General features: G+C 47.4%; 18 non-coding genes across 18 annotated transcripts; all 18 read right to left on the bottom strand.

Moving 5' to 3' along the window:
- Positions 1 to 97: 97 nt before the first annotated feature.
- Positions 98 to 168, bottom strand: trnag-gcc (transfer RNA glycine (anticodon GCC)). Its single transcript has one exon. It is a non-coding gene; the product is annotated as a tRNA-Gly (tRNA).
- Positions 169 to 1,686: 1,518 nt separating this feature from the next.
- Positions 1,687 to 1,757, bottom strand: trnag-gcc (transfer RNA glycine (anticodon GCC)). The gene has a single exon. It is a non-coding gene; the product is annotated as a tRNA-Gly (tRNA).
- Positions 1,758 to 1,900: 143 nt separating this feature from the next.
- On the bottom strand, positions 1,901 to 1,971 carry trnag-gcc (transfer RNA glycine (anticodon GCC)). Its single transcript has one exon. It is a non-coding gene; the product is annotated as a tRNA-Gly (tRNA).
- Positions 1,972 to 3,489: 1,518 nt separating this feature from the next.
- Positions 3,490 to 3,560, bottom strand: trnag-gcc (transfer RNA glycine (anticodon GCC)). The gene has a single exon. It is a non-coding gene; the product is annotated as a tRNA-Gly (tRNA).
- A 145-nt stretch (positions 3,561 to 3,705) lies between these two features.
- On the bottom strand, positions 3,706 to 3,776 carry trnag-gcc (transfer RNA glycine (anticodon GCC)). Its single transcript has one exon. It is a non-coding gene; the product is annotated as a tRNA-Gly (tRNA).
- A 1,518-nt stretch (positions 3,777 to 5,294) lies between these two features.
- trnag-gcc (transfer RNA glycine (anticodon GCC)) lies at positions 5,295 to 5,365 on the bottom strand. The gene has a single exon. It is a non-coding gene; the product is annotated as a tRNA-Gly (tRNA).
- A 143-nt stretch (positions 5,366 to 5,508) lies between these two features.
- trnag-gcc (transfer RNA glycine (anticodon GCC)) lies at positions 5,509 to 5,579 on the bottom strand. The gene has a single exon. It is a non-coding gene; the product is annotated as a tRNA-Gly (tRNA).
- A 1,516-nt stretch (positions 5,580 to 7,095) lies between these two features.
- Positions 7,096 to 7,166, bottom strand: trnag-gcc (transfer RNA glycine (anticodon GCC)). Its single transcript has one exon. It is a non-coding gene; the product is annotated as a tRNA-Gly (tRNA).
- Positions 7,167 to 7,311: 145 nt separating this feature from the next.
- On the bottom strand, positions 7,312 to 7,382 carry trnag-gcc (transfer RNA glycine (anticodon GCC)). Its single transcript has one exon. It is a non-coding gene; the product is annotated as a tRNA-Gly (tRNA).
- Positions 7,383 to 8,900: 1,518 nt separating this feature from the next.
- On the bottom strand, positions 8,901 to 8,971 carry trnag-gcc (transfer RNA glycine (anticodon GCC)). Its single transcript has one exon. It is a non-coding gene; the product is annotated as a tRNA-Gly (tRNA).
- Positions 8,972 to 9,114: 143 nt separating this feature from the next.
- On the bottom strand, positions 9,115 to 9,185 carry trnag-gcc (transfer RNA glycine (anticodon GCC)). The gene has a single exon. It is a non-coding gene; the product is annotated as a tRNA-Gly (tRNA).
- A 1,516-nt stretch (positions 9,186 to 10,701) lies between these two features.
- On the bottom strand, positions 10,702 to 10,772 carry trnag-gcc (transfer RNA glycine (anticodon GCC)). The gene has a single exon. It is a non-coding gene; the product is annotated as a tRNA-Gly (tRNA).
- A 143-nt stretch (positions 10,773 to 10,915) lies between these two features.
- trnag-gcc (transfer RNA glycine (anticodon GCC)) lies at positions 10,916 to 10,986 on the bottom strand. The gene has a single exon. It is a non-coding gene; the product is annotated as a tRNA-Gly (tRNA).
- Positions 10,987 to 12,504: 1,518 nt separating this feature from the next.
- Positions 12,505 to 12,575, bottom strand: trnag-gcc (transfer RNA glycine (anticodon GCC)). The gene has a single exon. It is a non-coding gene; the product is annotated as a tRNA-Gly (tRNA).
- A 143-nt stretch (positions 12,576 to 12,718) lies between these two features.
- Positions 12,719 to 12,789, bottom strand: trnag-gcc (transfer RNA glycine (anticodon GCC)). Its single transcript has one exon. It is a non-coding gene; the product is annotated as a tRNA-Gly (tRNA).
- A 1,516-nt stretch (positions 12,790 to 14,305) lies between these two features.
- On the bottom strand, positions 14,306 to 14,376 carry trnag-gcc (transfer RNA glycine (anticodon GCC)). Its single transcript has one exon. It is a non-coding gene; the product is annotated as a tRNA-Gly (tRNA).
- A 139-nt stretch (positions 14,377 to 14,515) lies between these two features.
- On the bottom strand, positions 14,516 to 14,586 carry trnag-gcc (transfer RNA glycine (anticodon GCC)). Its single transcript has one exon. It is a non-coding gene; the product is annotated as a tRNA-Gly (tRNA).
- A 1,516-nt stretch (positions 14,587 to 16,102) lies between these two features.
- On the bottom strand, positions 16,103 to 16,173 carry trnag-gcc (transfer RNA glycine (anticodon GCC)). The gene has a single exon. It is a non-coding gene; the product is annotated as a tRNA-Gly (tRNA).
- Positions 16,174 to 16,198: the final 25 nt, after the last annotated feature.

The raw sequence follows: 16,198 nt of genomic DNA, 5'->3' as shown, positions 1-16,198 counted from the left end.
TGCAAAGAAACGTTGATCATTTGCAGCAGCAAATTCAATGCTGCTCACACACACACAACAACAACAACAGCAACACAGAGAAATTAACTCCTGCTCGTGCATTGGCCGGGAATCGAACCTGGGCCTCCCGCGTGGCAGGCGAGAATTCTACCACTGAACCACCAATGCTGCTCCGGTTCTTTCGCCCCCCCACATGCTCTCTCTTTCTTCACACTCAGCAGCATTACAATTTTCAGACTTTGTCTTTTCATTCCCCAAATGCCCACAAATGCTCTCACTCAAATCTCACACGCAACATCGCACAAGCCTCTCATGCTGCTCAACACCTTCCTGTCATTCACAACCACATCTCAAACTTTCAACCTTCCTCCAAAACACATGCACTCTGCAACAATCCCCCTCTCACACAGCCTCCTTCTCCCAAATATGCCACTGCTTTCACCACATCAATCTAAACACGCTTAAAACTTGCTCAAATCACTTGCACACTGTCTCTTTACACTCACTTCACACCACTACAATATCGCCTCATGCCACTCTGCAACATCTTCCAGGCGCTACATTGCTTCAAAGCCGCCACCCAGTGCTGCACCAGGCCAAGCTGCCACTTTCAACACTTCGTGGAATCTCGATTCTTGCTGCCAAAGAAATTTGGCTTCCACTCTTGTTATTTTCCAGCCATGTGTGTTACTTCCCCTATTGCCCTGCTAAACATGGTGCGAAGGCCCCAGGTGGCTTTCAAACAAAGGCAAGCGTCACTTCACATCCGCCGCAAGCAATTCTCAATCGCGACCTGTGTTTAGACGATTGTTTTGAAGTCATTGCCAGCCTTGGTGAGATTTCAACTCAGCAATGAGCTATGCATGCCTCTGCATCATAAGCCCAACAGCATTGCCATAATGCTGTCACATCCTCCGCCCTGTTCCCTGTGTGTCATGCTGCTCACCAAGTTCTCGGACGTATGTCACGCTTTGTGAGGGAGGGAAAGATGGGGTGAGCCAGCAGGAGCTGATGATGAGAATGGTCAGACTTTTAGAAAGATTGGTGAAGCTGCCACTCTTCTACTTCCAGTAGAAGGGGCTCGCTCCAAAGAGCAGATAGCTTCTCAGCAAATTTACCTCAGGTCAACAAAGTGTTAATCTCCAATTGGACTCTGCAAAAGAGCAAAGTGAGACTGTGTCTCCCCCCATTTCTGATTGAAAACAGCACTGTGAAGAGCCTGGGCATGTTTCCCTACATGCACGGCGCAATTTCAATGTGCTTTGCTGTTGTTTGTGGCTGCAGTTGACATTGCAGTGTGTGCAGAGTGTGTGCATGCCTGAGAAGGAATTGATGGTAAGAAGCAAAGTGTGTTTTAAAAGAGAGCCAAGTAAAAATGATCAAGTTGTGAAAAGTTTCTTTGAAGTTTGCTGCAGAGAGTGAAGGTAAAAGTGAGGTGAAGGGTGAGGAGCGTAGATGGCTTTGCGAGAAGTGCGATGAGGAGCGTGGTATTTGAATGTGAGTGTGTGTTTGCAGCTGTTGAGTGTTGGAAGAGAAAGAAAAAGGGAAAAGTGAAGCAGATGTTGAAAATTAGCATGAGGCAAATGGAAAAGAGATTGAGGTGGTTGAAGTGGCTGGGCAGTACAGAATTGCAAAGAAAGAAAGAGTGTGGGCTGAATGGAGAGAGGAATGAAAAAGAAGGTGCTTTGCATTGGCCGGGAATCGAACCCGGGCCTCCCGCGTGGCAGGCGAGAATTCTACCACTGAACCACCAATGCACAGAGCAGAAGAAAGTGCTCGTTTCTTTCAACCAGTGCTTTCACATGCAAAGAAACGTTGATCATTTGCAGCAGCAAATTCAATGCTGCTCACACACACACAACAACAACAACAGCAACACAGAGAAATTAACTCCTGCTCGTGCATTGGCCGGGAATCGAACCTGGGCCTCCCGCGTGGCAGGCGAGAATTCTACCACTGAACCACCAATGCTGCTCCGGTTCTTTCGCCCCCCCACATGCTCTCTCTTTCTTCACACTCAGCAGCATTACAATTTTCAGACTTTGTCTTTTCATTCCCCAAATGCCCACAAATGCTCTCACTCAAATCTCACACGCAACATCGCACAAGCCTCTCATGCTGCTCAACACCTTCCTGTCATTCACAACCACATCTCAAACTTTCAACCTTCCTCCAAAACACATGCACTCTGCAACAATCCCCCTCTCACACAGCCTCCTTCTCCCAAATATGCCACTGCTTTCACCACATCAATCTAAACACGCTTAAAACTTGCTCAAATCACTTGCACACTGTCTCTTTACACTCACTTCACACCACTACAATATCGCCTCATGCCACTCTGCAACATCTTCCAGGCGCTACATTGCTTCAAAGCCGCCACCCAGTGCTGCACCAGGCCAAGCTGCCACTTTCAACACTTCGTGGAATCTCGATTCTTGCTGCCAAAGAAATTTGGCTTCCACTCTTGTTATTTTCCAGCCATGTGTGTTACTTCCCCTATTGCCCTGCTAAACATGGTGCGAAGGCCCCAGGTGGCTTTCAAACAAAGGCAAGCGTCACTTCACATCCGCCGCAAGCAATTCTCAATCGCGACCTGTGTTTCGACGATTGTTTTGAAGTCATTGCCAGCCTTGGTGAGATTTCAACTCAGCAATGAGCTATGCATGCCTCTGCATCATAAGCCCAACAGCATTGCCATAATGCTGTCACATCCTCCGCCCTGTTCCCTGTGTGTCATGCTGCTCACCAAGTTCTCGGACGTATGTCACGCTTTGTGAGGGAGGGAAAGATGGGGTGAGCCAGCAGGAGCTGATGATGAGAATGGTCAGACTTTTAGAAAGATTGGTGAAGCTGCCACTCTTCTACTTCCAGTAGAAGGGGCTCGCTCCAAAGAGCAGATAGCTTCTCAGCAAATTTACCTCAGGTCAACAAAGTGTTAATCTCCAATTGGACTCTGCAAAAGAGCAAAGTGAGACTGTGTCTCCACCCATTTCTGATTGAAAACAGCACTGTGAAGAGCCTGGGCATGTTTCCCTACATGCACGGCGCAATTTCAATGTGCTTTGCTGTTGTTTGTGGCTGCAGTTGACATTGCAGTGTGTGCAGAGTGTGTGCATGCCTGAGAAGGAATTGATGGTAAGAAGCAAAGTGTGTTTTAAAAGAGAGCCAAGTAAAAATGATCAAGTTGTGAAAAGTTTCTTTGAAGTTTGCTGCAGAGAGTGAAGGTAAAAGTGAGGTGAAGGGTGAGGAGCGTAGATGGCTTTGCGAGAAGTGCGATGAGGAGCGTGGTATTTGAATGTGAGTGTGTGTTTGCAGCTGTTGAGTGTTGGAAGAGAAAGAAAAAGGGAAAAGTGAAGCAGATGTTGAAAATTAGCATGAGGCAAATGGAAAAGAGATTGAGGTGGTTGAAGTGGCTGGGCAGTACAGAATTGCAAAGAAAGAAAGAGTGTGGGCTGAATGGAGAGAGGAATGAAAAAGAAGGTGCTTTGCATTGGCCGGGAATCGAACCCGGGCCTCCCGCGTGGCAGGCGAGAATTCTACCACTGAACCACCAATGCACAGAGCAGAAGAAAGTGCTCGTTTCTTTCAACCAGTGCTTTCACATGCAAAGAAACGTTGATCATTTGCAGCAGCAAATTCAATGCTGCTCACACACACACACAACAACAACAACAGCAACACAGAGAAATTAACTCCTGCTCGTGCATTGGCCGGGAATCGAACCTGGGCCTCCCGCGTGGCAGGCGAGAATTCTACCACTGAACCACCAATGCTGCTCCGGTTCTTTCGCCCCCCCACATGCTCTCTCTTTCTTCACACTCAGCAGCATTACAATTTTCAGACTTTGTCTTTTCATTCCCCAAATGCCCACAAATGCTCTCACTCAAATCTCACACGCAACATCGCACAAGCCTCTCATGCTGCTCAACACCTTCCTGTCATTCACAACCACATCTCAAACTTTCAACCTTCCTCCAAAACACATGCACTCTGCAACAATCCCCCTCTCACACAGCCTCCTTCTCCCAAATATGCCACTGCTTTCACCACATCAATCTAAACACGCTTAAAACTTGCTCAAATCACTTGCACACTGTCTCTTTACACTCACTTCACACCACTACAATATCGCCTCATGCCACTCTGCAACATCTTCCAGGCGCTTCATTGCTTCAAAGCCGCCACCCAGTGCTGCACCAGGCCAAGCTGCCACTTTCAACACTTCGTGGAATCTCGATTCTTGCTGCCAAAGAAATTTGGCTTCCACTCTTGTTATTTTCCAGCCATGTGTGTTACTTCCCCTATTGCCCTGCTAAACATGGTGCGAAGGCCCCAGGTGGCTTTCAAACAAAGGCAAGCGTCACTTCACATCCGCCGCAAGCAATTCTCAATCGCGACCTGTGTTTAGACGATTGTTTTGAAGTCATTGCCAGCCTTGGTGAGATTTCAACTCAGCAATGAGCTATGCATGCCTCTGCATCATAAGCCCAACAGCATTGCCATAATGCTGTCACATCCTCCGCCCTGTTCCCTGTGTGTCATGCTGCTCACCAAGTTCTCGGACGTATGTCACGCTTTGTGAGGGAGGGAAAGATGGGGTGAGCCAGCAGGAGCTGATGATGAGAATGGTCAGACTTTTAGAAAGATTGGTGAAGCTGCCACTCTTCTACTTCCAGTAGAAGGGGCTCGCTCCAAAGAGCAGATAGCTTCTCAGCAAATTTACCTCAGGTCAACAAAGTGTTAATCTCCAATTGGACTCTGCAAAAGAGCAAAGTGAGACTGTGTCTCCACCCATTTCTGATTGAAAACAGCACTGTGAAGAGCCTGGGCATGTTTCCCTACATGCACGGCGCAATTTCAATGTGCTTTGCTGTTGTTTGTGGCTGCAGTTGACATTGCAGTGTGTGCAGAGTGTGTGCATGCCTGAGAAGGAATTGATGGTAAGAAGCAAAGTGTGTTTTAAAAGAGAGCCAAGTAAAAATGATCAAGTTGTGAAAAGTTTCTTTGAAGTTTGCTGCAGAGAGTGAAGGTAAAAGTGAGGTGAAGGGTGAGGAGCGTAGATGGCTTTGCGAGAAGTGCGATGAGGAGCGTGGTATTTGAATGTGAGTGTGTGTTTGCAGCTGTTGAGTGTTGGAAGAGAAAGAAAAAGGGAAAAGTGAAGCAGATGTTGAAAATTAGCATGAGGCAAATGGAAAAGAGATTGAGGTGGTTGAAGTGGCTGGGCAGTACAGAATTGCAAAGAAAGAAAGAGTGTGGGCTGAATGGAGAGAGGAATGAAAAAGAAGGTGCTTTGCATTGGCCGGGAATCGAACCCAGGCCTCCCGCGTGGCAGGCGAGAATTCTACCACTGAACCACCAATGCACAGAGCAGAAGAAAGTGCTCGTTTCTTTCAACCAGTGCTTTCACATGCAAAGAAATGTTGATCATTTGCAGCAGCAAATTCAATGCTGCTCACACACACACAACAACAACAACAGCAACACAGAGAAATTAACTCCTGCTCGTGCATTGGCCGGGAATCGAACCCGGGCCTCCCGCGTGGCAGGCGAGAATTCTACCACTGAACCACCAATGCTGCTCCGGTTCTTTCGCCCCCACATGCTCTCTCTTTCTTCACACTCAGCAGCATTACAATTTTCTCACTTTCTCCTTTCATTCCCCAAATGCCCACAAATGCTCTCACTCAAATCTCACACGTAACATCGCACAAGCCTCTCCTGCTGCTCAACACCTTCCTTTCATTCACAACCACATCTCAAACTTTCAACCTTCCTCCAAAACACATGCACTCTGCAACAATCCCCCTCTCACACAGCCTCCTTCTGCCGAATATGCCTCTGCTTTCACCACATCAATCTAAACACGCTTAAATCTTGCTCAAATCACTTGCACACTGTCTCTTTACACTCACTTCACACCACTACAATATTGCCTCATGCCAATCTCCAACATCTTCCAGGCGCTACTTTGCTTCAAAGCCGCCACCCAGTGCTCCACCAGGCCAAGCTGCCACTTTCAACACTTCGTGGAATCTCGATTCTTGCTGCCAAAGAAATTTGGCTTCCACTCTTGTTATTTTCCAGCCATGTGTGTTACTTCCCCTATTGCCCTGCTAAACATGGTGCGAAGGCCCCAGGTGGCTTTCAAACAAAGGCAAGCGTCACTTCACATCCGCCGCAAGCAATTCTCAATCGCGACCTGTGTTTAGACGATTGTTTTGAAGTCATTGCCAGCCTTGGTGAGATTTCAACTCAGCAATGAGCTATGCATGCCTCTGCATCATAAGCCCAACAGCATTGCCATAATGCTGTCACATCCTCCGCCCTGTTCCCTGTGTGTCATGCTGCTCACCAAGTTCTCGGACGTATGTCACGCTTTGTGAGGGAGGGAAAGATGGGGTGAGCCAGCAGGAGCTGATGATGAGAATGGTCAGACTTTTAGAAAGATTGGTGAAGCTGCCACTCTTCTACTTCCAGTAGAAGGGGCTCGCTCCAAAGAGCAGATAGCTTCTCAGCAAATTTACCTCAGGTCAACAAAGTGTTAATCTCCAATTGGACTCTGCAAAAGAGCAAAGTGAGACTGTGTCTCCACCCATTTCTGATTGAAAACAGCACTGTGAAGAGCCTGGGCATGTTTCCCTACATGCACGGCGCAATTTCAATGTGCTTTGCTGTTGTTTGTGGCTGCAGTTGACATTGCAGTGTGTGCAGAGTGTGTGCATGCCTGAGAAGGAATTGATGGTAAGAAGCAAAGTGTGTTTTAAAAGAGAGCCAAGTAAAAATGATCAAGTTGTGAAAAGTTTCTTTGAAGTTTGCTGCAGAGAGTGAAGGTAAAAGTGAGGTGAAGGGTGAGGAGCGTAGATGGCTTTGCGAGAAGTGCGATGAGGAGCGTGGTATTTGAATGTGAGTGTGTGTTTGCAGCTGTTGAGTGTTGGAAGAGAAAGAAAAAGGGAAAAGTGAAGCAGATGTTGAAAATTAGCATGAGGCAAATGGAAAAGAGATTGAGGTGGTTGAAGTGGCTGGGCAGTACAGAATTGCAAAGAAAGAAAGAGTGTGGGCTGAATGGAGAGAGGAATGAAAAAGAAGGTGCTTTGCATTGGCCGGGAATCGAACCCGGGCCTCCCGCGTGGCAGGCGAGAATTCTACCACTGAACCACCAATGCACAGAGCAGAAGAAAGTGCTCGTTTCTTTCAACCAGTGCTTTCACATGCAAAGAAACGTTGATCATTTGCAGCAGCAAATTCAATGCTGCTCACACACACACACAACAACAACAACAGCAACACAGAGAAATTAACTCCTGCTCGTGCATTGGCCGGGAATCGAACCTGGGCCTCCCGCGTGGCAGGCGAGAATTCTACCACTGAACCACCAATGCTGCTCCGGTTCTTTCGCCCCCCCACATGCTCTCTCTTTCTTCACACTCAGCAGCATTACAATTTTCAGACTTTGTCTTTTCATTCCCCAAATGCCCACAAATGCTCTCACTCAAATCTCACACGCAACATCGCACAAGCCTCTCATGCTGCTCAACACCTTCCTGTCATTCACAACCACATCTCAAACTTTCAACCTTCCTCCAAAACACATGCACTCTGCAACAATCCCCCTCTCACACAGCCTCCTTCTCCCAAATATGCCACTGCTTTCACCACATCAATCTAAACACGCTTAAAACTTGCTCAAATCACTTGCACACTGTCTCTTTACACTCACTTCACACCACTACAATATCGCCTCATGCCACTCTGCAACATCTTCCAGGCGCTTCATTGCTTCAAAGCCGCCACCCAGTGCTGCACCAGGCCAAGCTGCCACTTTCAACACTTCGTGGAATCTCGATTCTTGCTGCCAAAGAAATTTGGCTTCCACTCTTGTTATTTTCCAGCCATGTGTGTTACTTCCCCTATTGCCCTGCTAAACATGGTGCGAAGGCCCCAGGTGGCTTTCAAACAAAGGCAAGCGTCACTTCACATCCGCCGCAAGCAATTCTCAATCGCGACCTGTGTTTAGACGATTGTTTTGAAGTCATTGCCAGCCTTGGTGAGATTTCAACTCAGCAATGAGCTATGCATGCCTCTGCATCATAAGCCCAACAGCATTGCCATAATGCTGTCACATCCTCCGCCCTGTTCCCTGTGTGTCATGCTGCTCACCAAGTTCTCGGACGTATGTCACGCTTTGTGAGGGAGGGAAAGATGGGGTGAGCCAGCAGGAGCTGATGATGAGAATGGTCAGACTTTTAGAAAGATTGGTGAAGCTGCCACTCTTCTACTTCCAGTAGAAGGGGCTCGCTCCAAAGAGCAGATAGCTTCTCAGCAAATTTACCTCAGGTCAACAAAGTGTTAATCTCCAATTGGACTCTGCAAAAGAGCAAAGTGAGACTGTGTCTCCACCCATTTCTGATTGAAAACAGCACTGTGAAGAGCCTGGGCATGTTTCCCTACATGCACGGCGCAATTTCAATGTGCTTTGCTGTTGTTTGTGGCTGCAGTTGACATTGCAGTGTGTGCAGAGTGTGTGCATGCCTGAGAAGGAATTGATGGTAAGAAGCAAAGTGTGTTTTAAAAGAGAGCCAAGTAAAAATGATCAAGTTGTGAAAAGTTTCTTTGAAGTTTGCTGCAGAGAGTGAAGGTAAAAGTGAGGTGAAGGGTGAGGAGCGTAGATGGCTTTGCGAGAAGTGCGATGAGGAGCGTGGTATTTGAATGTGAGTGTGTGTTTGCAGCTGTTGAGTGTTGGAAGAGAAAGAAAAAGGGAAAAGTGAAGCAGATGTTGAAAATTAGCATGAGGCAAATGGAAAAGAGATTGAGGTGGTTGAAGTGGCTGGGCAGTACAGAATTGCAAAGAAAGAAAGAGTGTGGGCTGAATGGAGAGAGGAATGAAAAAGAAGGTGCTTTGCATTGGCCGGGAATCGAACCCAGGCCTCCCGCGTGGCAGGCGAGAATTCTACCACTGAACCACCAATGCACAGAGCAGAAGAAAGTGCTCGTTTCTTTCAACCAGTGCTTTCACATGCAAAGAAATGTTGATCATTTGCAGCAGCAAATTCAATGCTGCTCACACACACACAACAACAACAACAGCAACACAGAGAAATTAACTCCTGCTCGTGCATTGGCCGGGAATCGAACCCGGGCCTCCCGCGTGGCAGGCGAGAATTCTACCACTGAACCACCAATGCTGCTCCGGTTCTTTCGCCCCCACATGCTCTCTCTTTCTTCACACTCAGCAGCATTACAATTTTCTCACTTTCTCCTTTCATTCCCCAAATGCCCACAAATGCTCTCACTCAAATCTCACACGTAACATCGCACAAGCCTCTCCTGCTGCTCAACACCTTCCTTTCATTCACAACCACATCTCAAACTTTCAACCTTCCTCCAAAACACATGCACTCTGCAACAATCCCCCTCTCACACAGCCTCCTTCTGCCGAATATGCCTCTGCTTTCACCACATCAATCTAAACACGCTTAAATCTTGCTCAAATCACTTGCACACTGTCTCTTTACACTCACTTCACACCACTACAATATTGCCTCATGCCAATCTCCAACATCTTCCAGGCGCTACTTTGCTTCAAAGCCGCCACCCAGTGCTCCACCAGGCCAAGCTGCCACTTTCAACACTTCGTGGAATCTCGATTCTTGCTGCCAAAGAAATTTGGCTTCCACTCTTGTTATTTTCCAGCCATGTGTGTTACTTCCCCTCTTGCTGTGCTAAACATGGTGCGAAGGCCCCTGGTGGCTTTCAAACAAAGGCAAGTGTCACTTCACATGTGCGGCAAGCAATTCTCAATCGCGACCTGTGTTTAGACGATTGTTTTGAAGTCATTGCCAACCTTGGTGAGATTTCAATTCAGCAATGAGCTATGCATGCCTCTGCATCGTAAGCCCAACAGCATTGCCATAATGCTGTCACATCCTCCGCCCTGTTCCCTGTGTGTCATGCTGCTCACCAAGTTCTCGGACGTATGTCACGCTTTGTGAGGGAGGGAAAGATGGGGTGAGCCAGCAGGAGCTGATGATGAGAATGGTCAGACTTTTAGAAAGATTGGTGAAGCTGCCACTCTTCTACTTCCCGTAGAAGGGGCTCGCTCCAAAGAGCAGATAGCTTCTCAGCAAATTTACCTCAGGTCAACAAAGTGTTAATCTCCAATTGGACTCTGCAAAAGAGCAAAGTGAGACTGTGTCTCCCCCCATTTCTGATTGAAAACAGCACTGTGAAGAGCCTGGGCATGTTTCCCTACATGCACGGCGCAATTTCAATGTGCTTTGCTGTTGTTTGTGGCTGCAGTTGACATTGCAGTGTGTGCAGAGTGTGTGCATGCCTGAGAAGGAATTGATGGTAAGAAGCAAAGTGTGTTTTAAAAGAGAGCCAAGTAAAAATGATCAAGTTGTGAAAAGTTTCTTTGAAGTTTGCTGCAGAGAGTGAAGGTAAAAGTGAGGTGAAGGGTGAGGAGCGTAGATGGCTTTGCGAGAAGTGCGATGAGGAGCGTGGTATTTGAATGTGAGTGTGTGTTTGCAGCTGTTGAGTGTTGGAAGAGAAAGAAAAAGGGAAAAGTGAAGCAGATGTTGAAAATTAGCATGAGGCAAATGGAAAAGAGATTGAGGTGGTTGAAGTGGCTGGGCAGTACAGAATTGCAAAGAAAGAAAGAGTGTGGGCTGAATGGAGAGAGGAATGAAAAAGAAGGTGCTTTGCATTGGCCGGGAATCGAACCCGGGCCTCCCGCGTGGCAGGCGAGAATTCTACCACTGAACCACCAATGCACAGAGCAGAAGAAAGTGCTCGTTTCTTTCAACCAGTGCTTTCACATGCAAAGAAACGTTGATCATTTGCAGCAGCAAATTCAATGCTGCTCACACACACACAACAACAACAACAGCAACACAGGGAAATTAACTCCTGCTCGTGCATTGGCCGGGAATCGAACCTGGGCCTCCCGCGTGGCAGGCGAGAATTCTACCACTGAACCACCAATGCTGCTCCGGTTCTTTCGCCCCCCCACATGCTCTCTCTTTCTTCACACTCAGCAGCATTACAATTTTCAGACTTTGTCTTTTCATTCCCCAAATGCCCACAAATGCTCTCACTCAAATCTCACACGCAACATCGCACAAGCCTCTCCTGCTGCTCAACACCTTCCTTTCATTCACAACCACATCTCAAACTTTCAACCTTCCTCCAAAACACATGCACTCTGCAACAATCCCCCTCTCACACAGCCTCCTTCTCCCAAATATGCCACTGCTTTCACCACATCAATCTAAACACGCTTAAAACTTGCTCAAATCACTTGCACACTGTCTCTTTACACTCACTTCACACCACTACAATATCGCCTCATGCCACTCTGCAACATCTTCCAGGCGCTACATTGCTTCAAAGCCGCCACCCAGTGCTGCACCAGGCCAAGCTGCCACTTTCAACACTTCGTGGAATCTCGATTCTTGCTGCCAAAGAAATTTGGCTTCCACTCTTGTTATTTTCCAGCCATGTGTGTTACTTCCCCTATTGCCCTGCTAAACATGGTGCGAAGGCCCCAGGTGGCTTTCAAACAAAGGCAAGCGTCACTTCACATCCGCCGCAAGCAATTCTCAATCGCGACCTGTGTTTAGACGATTGTTTTGAAGTCATTGCCAGCCTTGGTGAGATTTCAACTCAGCAATGAGCTATGCATGCCTCTGCATCATAAGCCCAACAGCATTGCCATAATGCTGTCACATCCTCCGCCCTGTTCCCTGTGTGTCATGCTGCTCACCAAGTTCTCGGACGTATGTCACGCTTTGTGAGGGAGGGAAAGATGGGGTGAGCCAGCAGGAGCTGATGATGAGAATGGTCAGACTTTTAGAAAGATTGGTGAAGCTGCCACTCTTCTACTTCCAGTAGAAGGGGCTCGCTCCAAAGAGCAGATAGCTTCTCAGCAAATTTACCTCAGGTCAACAAAGTGTTAATCTCCAATTGGACTCTGCAAAAGAGCAAAGTGAGACTGTGTCTCCACCCATTTCTGATTGAAAACAGCACTGTGAAGAGCCTGGGCATGTTTCCCTACATGCACGGCGCAATTTCAATGTGCTTTGCTGTTGTTTGTGGCTGCAGTTGACATTGCAGTGTGTGCAGAGTGTGTGCATGCCTGAGAAGGAATTGATGGTAAGAAGCAAAGTGTGTTTTAAAAGAGAGCCAAGTAAAAATGATCAAGTTGTGAAAAGTTTCTTTGAAGTTTGCTGCAGAGAGTGAAGGTAAAAGTGAGGTGAAGGGTGAGGAGCGTAGATGGCTTTGCGAGAAGTGCGATGAGGAGCGTGGTATTTGAATGTGAGTGTGTGTTTGCAGCTGTTGAGTGTTGGAAGAGAAAGAAAAAGGGAAAAGTGAAGCAGATGTTGAAAATTAGCATGAGGCAAATGGAAAAGAGATTGAGGTGGTTGAAGTGGCTGGGCAGTACAGAATTGCAAAGAAAGAAAGAGTGTGGGCTGAATGGAGAGAGGAATGAAAAAGAAGGTGCTTTGCATTGGCCGGGAATCGAACCCGGGCCTCCCGCGTGGCAGGCGAGAATTCTACCACTGAACCACCAATGCACAGAGCAGAAGAAAGTGCTCGTTTCTTTCAACCAGTGCTTTCACATGCAAAGAAACGTTGATCATTTGCAGCAGCAAATTCAATGCTGCTCACACACACACAACAACAACAACAGCAACACAGAGAAATTAACTCCTGCTCGTGCATTGGCCGGGAATCGAACCTGGGCCTCCCGCGTGGCAGGCGAGAATTCTACCACTGAACCACCAATGCTGCTCCGGTTCTTTCGCCCCCACATGCTCTCTCTTTCTTCACACTCAGCAGCATTACAATTTTCTCACTTTCTCCTTTCATTCCCCAAATGCCCACAAATGCTCTCACTCAAATCTCACACGTAACATCGCACAAGCCTCTCCTGCTGCTCAACACCTTCCTTTCATTCACAACCACATCTCAAACTTTCAACCTTCCTCCAAAACACATGCACTCTGCAACAATCCCCCTCTCACACAGCCTCCTTCTGCCGAATATGCCTCTGCTTTCACCACATCAATCTAAACACGCTTAAATCTTGCTCAAATCACTTGCACACTGTCTCTTTACACTCACTTCACACCACTACAATATTGCCTCATGCCAATCTCCAACATCTTCCAGGCGCTACTTTGCTTCAAAGCCGCCACCCAGTGCTCCACCAGGCCAAGCTGCCACTTTCAACACTTCGTGGAATCTCGATTCTTGCTGCCAAAGAAATTTGGCTTCCACTCTTGTTATTTTCCAGCCATGTGTGTTACTTCCCCTCTTGCTGTGCTAAACATGGTGCGAAGGCCCCTGGTGGCTTTCAAACAAAGGCAAGTGTCACTTCACATGTGCGGCAAGCAATTCTCAATCGCGACCTGTGTTTAGACGATTGTTTTGAAGTCATTGCCAACCTTGGTGAGATTTCAATTCAGCAATGAGCTATGCATGCCTCTGCATCGTAAGCCCAACAGCATTGCCATAATGCTGTCACATCCTCCGCCCTGTTCCCTGTGTGTCATGCTGCTCACCAAGTTCTCGGACGTATGTCACGCTTTGTGAGGGAGGGAAAGATGGGGTGAGCCAGCAGGAGCTGATGATGAGAATGGTCAGACTTTTAGAAAGATTGGTGAAGCTGCCACTATTCTACTTCGAGTAGAAGGGGCTCGCTCCAAAGAGGAGATAGCTTCTCAGCAAATTTACCTCAGGTCAGCAAAGTGTTAATCTCCAATTGGACTCTGCAAAAGAGCAAAGTGAGACTGTGTCTCCACCCATTTCTGATTGAAAACAGCACTGTGAAGAGCCTGGGCATGTTTCCCTACATGCACGGCGCAATTTCAATGTGCTTTGCTGTTGTTTGTGGCTGCAGTTGATATTGCAGTGTGTGCAGAGTGTGTGCATGCCTGAGAAGGAATTGATGGTAAGAAGCAAAGTGTGTTTTAAAAGAGAGCCAAGTAAAAATGATCAAGTTGTGAAAAGTTTCTTTGAAGTTTGCTGCAGAGAGTGAAGGTAAAAGTGAGGTGAAGGGTGAGGAGCGTAGATGGCTTTGCGAGAAGTGCGATGAGGAGCGTGGTATTTGAATGTGAGTGTGTGTTTGCAGCTGTTGAGTGTTGGAAGAGAAAGAAAAAGGGAAAAGTGAAGCAGATGTTGAAAATTAGCATGAGGCAAATGGAAAAGAGATTGAGGTGGTTGAAGTGGCTGGGCAGTACAGAATTGCAAAGAAAGAAAGAGTGTGGGCTGAATGGAGAGAGGAATGAAAAAGAAGGTGCTTTGCATTGGCCGGGAATCGAACCCGGGCCTCCCGCGTGGCAGGCGAGAATTCTACCACTGAACCACCAATGCACAGAGCAGAAGAAAGTGCTCGTTTCTTTCAACCAGTGCTTTCACATGCAAAGAAACGTTGATCATTTGCAGCAGCAAATTCAATGCTGCTCACACACACACACAACAACAACAACACAGAGAAATTAACTACTGCTCGTGCATTGGCCGGGAATCGAACCCGGGCCTCCCGCGTGGCAGGCGAGAATTCTACCACTCAACCACCAATGCTGCTCCGGTTCTTTCACCCCCACATGCTCTCTCTTTCTTCACACTCAGCAGCATTACAATGTTCTCACTTTCTCCTTTCATTCCCCAAATGCCCACAAATGCTCTCACTCAAATCTCACACGCAACATCGCACAAGCCTCTCCTGCTGCTCAACACCTTCCTTTCATTCACAACCACATCTCAAACTTTCAACCTTCCTCCAAAACACATGCACTCTGCAACAATCCCCCTCTCACACAGCCTCCTTCTCCCAAATATGCCACTGCTTTCACCACATCAATCTAAACACGCTTAAAACTTGCTCAAATCACTTGCACACTGTCTCTTTACACTCACTTCACACCACTACAATATCGCCTCATGCCACTCTGCAACATCTTCCAGGCGCTACATTGCTTCAAAGCCGCCACCCAGTGCTGCACCAGGCCAAGCTGCCACTTTCAACACTTCGTGGAATCTCGATTCTTGCTGCCAAAGAAATTTGGCTTCCACTCTTGTTATTTTCCAGCCATGTGTGTTACTTCCCCTATTGCCCTGCTAAACATGGTGCGAAGGCCCCAGGTGGCTTTCAAACAAAGGCAAGCGTCACTTCACATCCGCCGCAAGCAATTCTCAATCGCGACCTGTGTTTAGACGATTGTTTTGAAGTCATTGCCAGCCTTGGTGAGATTTCAACTCAGCAATGAGCTATGCATGCCTCTGCATCATAAGCCCAACAGCATTGCCATAATGCTGTCACATCCTCCGCCCTGTTCCCTGTGTGTCATGCTGCTCACCAAGTTCTCGGACGTATGTCACGCTTTGTGAGGGAGGGAAAGATGGGGTGAGCCAGCAGGAGCTGATGATGAGAATGGTCAGACTTTTAGAAAGATTGGTGAAGCTGCCACTCTTCTACTTCCAGTAGAAGGGGCTCGCTCCAAAGAGCAGATAGCTTCTCAGCAAATTTACCTCAGGTCAACAAAGTGTTAATCTCCAATTGGACTCTGCAAAAGAGCAAAGTGAGACTGTGTCTCCACCCATTTCTGATTGAAAACAGCACTGTGAAGAGCCTGGGCATGTTTCCCTACATGCACGGCGCAATTTCAATGTGCTTTGCTGTTGTTTGTGGCTGCAGTTGACATTGCAGTGTGTGCAGAGTGTGTGCATGCCTGAGAAGGAATTGATGGTAAGAAGCAAAGTGTGTTTTAAAAGAGAGCCAAGTAAAAATGATCAAGTTGTGAAAAGTTTATTTGAAGTTTGCTGCAGAGAGTGAAGGTAAAAGTGAGGTGAAGGGTGAGGAGCGTAGATGGCTTTGCGAGAAGTGCGATGAGGAGCGTGGTATTTGAATGTGAGTGTGTGTTTGCAGCTGTTGAGTGTTGGAAGAGAAAGAAAAAGGGAAAAGTGAAGCAGATGTTGAAAATTAGCATGAGGCAAATGGAAAAGAGATTGAGGTGGTTGAAGTGGCTGGGCAGTACAGAATTGCAAAGAAAGAAAGAGTGTGGGCTGAATGGAGAGAGGAATGAAAAAGAAGGTGCTTTGCATTGGCCGGGAATCGAACCCAGGCCTCCCGCGTGGCAGGCAAGAATTCTACCACTGAACCACCAATGCACAGAGCAGAAGAAAGTGCTCGTTT

Source organism: Mustelus asterias, unplaced genomic scaffold, assembly GCF_964213995.1.
Source record: "Mustelus asterias unplaced genomic scaffold, sMusAst1.hap1.1 HAP1_SCAFFOLD_2145, whole genome shotgun sequence".
NCBI lineage: Eukaryota > Metazoa > Chordata > Chondrichthyes > Carcharhiniformes > Triakidae > Mustelus > Mustelus asterias.
The sequence above is the reverse complement of the archived record's forward strand: the minus strand, read 5'-3'. Positions and strand labels throughout refer to the sequence as shown.